The sequence below is a fragment of the Microcebus murinus genome, chromosome 19, assembly GCF_040939455.1.
Source record: "Microcebus murinus isolate Inina chromosome 19, M.murinus_Inina_mat1.0, whole genome shotgun sequence".
Taxonomy (NCBI): domain Eukaryota; kingdom Metazoa; phylum Chordata; class Mammalia; order Primates; family Cheirogaleidae; genus Microcebus; species Microcebus murinus.
In genome coordinates this window covers 31,815,325-31,817,842 of record NC_134122.1, presented here as the reverse complement: position 1 = coordinate 31,817,842, position 2,518 = coordinate 31,815,325, and the positions used below count along the sequence as shown (strand labels likewise).

The 2,518-nt window shown below is 55.8% G+C and overlaps 1 pseudogene; it reads left to right on the top strand.

Moving 5' to 3' along the window:
• The first annotated feature begins 1,990 nt into the window (after window positions 1-1,990).
• On the top strand, window positions 1,991-2,078 carry LOC142862521 (uncharacterized; annotated as a pseudogene).
• Window positions 2,079-2,518: the final 440 nt, after the last annotated feature.

Sequence of the window (2,518 nt, the reverse complement as noted above, 5' to 3'; positions counted from 1 at the left end):
GAGCCCTGTCTGGGGACTTAAGGCCCAGAGGGGCAGGTGCAGCCTGGCAGAGGAGGGAAGTGGCCAGGGAACGCTCCCCATAGAGCCTTGTCCAGAACAGGGTATGCAAGGCAGGGGCCCTGTCCTGTGGTGTAGGGCAGTGAGGCCAGAAAAAGGACAGCTGTGGCATGTGGCCCTGGCCCCAGGCTCCCCAGAGGTGAGTCCTCACTCTCAGGACCCGGTTCAGGTGTCCTCCCTGCTCTGGGGTCCCGGCTTGCGGCTGAGCGGGGCTGGGGCACGCAGGAGCCCGGCGTCTAGCCCAGCTGCAAACAGAATCGCGCACTTGGCTGTGCACGTGATCTGCGCCTCCTCGGTCAGCAGCTCCTGCCATCCCGAGCCTTCATGGCGCCTGCCCTGTGCCAGGCCCCTGTGCGGCCACGCGGTGGCGGCGGGGGTGGGGACCACAGCGCTGCTGGCCTGATCCTATTTCCTCTCTCGAGGCAGCCAGGGGTTTCCTGTCTCTCTGGCTGTCTGAGCCGCTTCCTCATTTATCTCTGGACATCTTGCAGCAGGTGCCTGGATTGCTTCTGCTCGTGGAAACTCAGACAGGCTGGGACCAAGCGGAGAGCCGCAGGGACTGTTCAGAGGAGAAAGAACGAAGGGAAACGGCAGTTGCGCTTCGCAGGGTGCAGTTAGATTCTGGGGGAGCCTGGAGAGGGAAGCAGCCACACTCCTGAAACGGGGTCTGACTGTTGTCCCCCAGCCCCCAAAGGCCTCCTCTCTGCAGCCATTGCACAGGGACCAAGTGAGACTGTTACTGGAGCCGTGGCTCCTAAGGTAGGAGTCGCCATATAAAACACAGGAAGCCTGGTCAAATTCGAGCTTCAGCTGAACAACAAAAAATATTTTTAGTGCGAGTTATGTCCCAGATATTGCATGGAACGTACTGGTACTGAAGAATGATTTATTGTTTATCGGGAAGTCAAATTTAACTGAGCATCCTCTATTTTTATGTGCTAAATCTGGCAACTTGGTGGTAAGATGGCTCAGCTTTCAAAGTTCTAATCAGATTTCCCAGAAAGGAAAGAGAGGGAGGAGGAGAGAGAACAAAAGAAAAGAACAAAGCACCTGCTGAGGAACAGAGGCCAGGCCTCCTCCCCATGCAGAGACGGAAGCCCCAGGGGAGTGGGCCGGGCTGGGGGGTGCCATGCTGGCTCAGCCGCCCACTTCCTGCAGGTCACCCTGGGCAGAGGCTGTGCTTCCCTGGGGCCCTGGGCACCTCTAGGCCGAGGATCCACAGGCTCTGGTGCCCCTGTCCCCAAGCACCATCCATTCATGGCACTGGCCCCCAGTGCCCCCTCCCTGTGCAGGGCCCAGGCCCTGGGCCCCCGAGCAGCTGGCTAGCAGGAGGATAAAGCCTGGTAAACAGATCCCCACAATCCACCAGGGATAGAATTTCTGCTTCCTCCTTCAGACAGAGCGTCACTCAGTCCCCACTGGGCCCTGCACCGGCCCTCTCCCCTGTGCCAGCAGCCACTCAGGGATCAGCAGGGGCTGCCTACAGGTGGCATTGCCTGCGATGACACTTCGCATGTCACCCAGCGGTGGCACTGCCCTCATTGCCAAAAAAAACCAAAAAACCAAAAAAGCCCTCCAGGCAGCTGCCTCATTCCACTTCTGCTTCCAAAGTCACAGCAATGAACTTGGTGAGCAGGACGGTGTTGTGGGGGGACTCGCTTTTTCCCGGACCTGCTGGGGTGGTTGGGTTGAGACAAGCTTGGGTCTCCCAGAAGATCCCCAGGGGGTTCAGGTCACCTGGGTGGGCCAGGGACCAGACTGGGGTGGGAGTCTGCGTGGCAGGCTGAGGGTGGTGTGGTCAATACTATCCGCTTTTCCCAGTGTGGGTGGGTGATGGGAAAAATGGAAGGGGGAATTTGACTTTGCTCACCAGGGGGTGACTTAGAAGCCACCACCTTCCACTCGGCTGGTCTGCCGCAGAGTGCTTTGAAAGATCCTTTCTTAGTTCACAGCATGGCGCTTGGGTTTTCACACTCACCTGTGAGATGGGCCTCCCTCACACCCACATTACCCATCTGACATGAAAAAAAAAAAAAAAAAAAGAAGAAGAAAAAAAGTGTTAAAAAAATGTTTTTTGGCCAAGCATGGTGGCTCATGCCTGTAATCCCAGCACTTTGAGAAGCTGAAGCAGGAGGATGACTTGAAGCCGGGAGTTCAAGACCAATCCAAACACCACAACAAAACCCCATCTGTACAAAAACTAGAAAAATTAGCCAGGTGCCGTGGTGTACACCTGTAGTCCCAGCTACTGGGGAGGCTGAGGCAGGAGGACCATTTGAGCCCAGGAAGCTGAGGTTGCAGTGAGCTATGACGACACCACTGCACTCTAGCCCAGGCAACAGAGTGAAATGCTGTCCAAAAAAAGAAAGAAAAAAATTACCGTAGCATAATCTGTATAACACCTTTACCATTTTAACTATAAGTGTACAATTCAGCGGCATTGCTGCGTAATCATCACCAT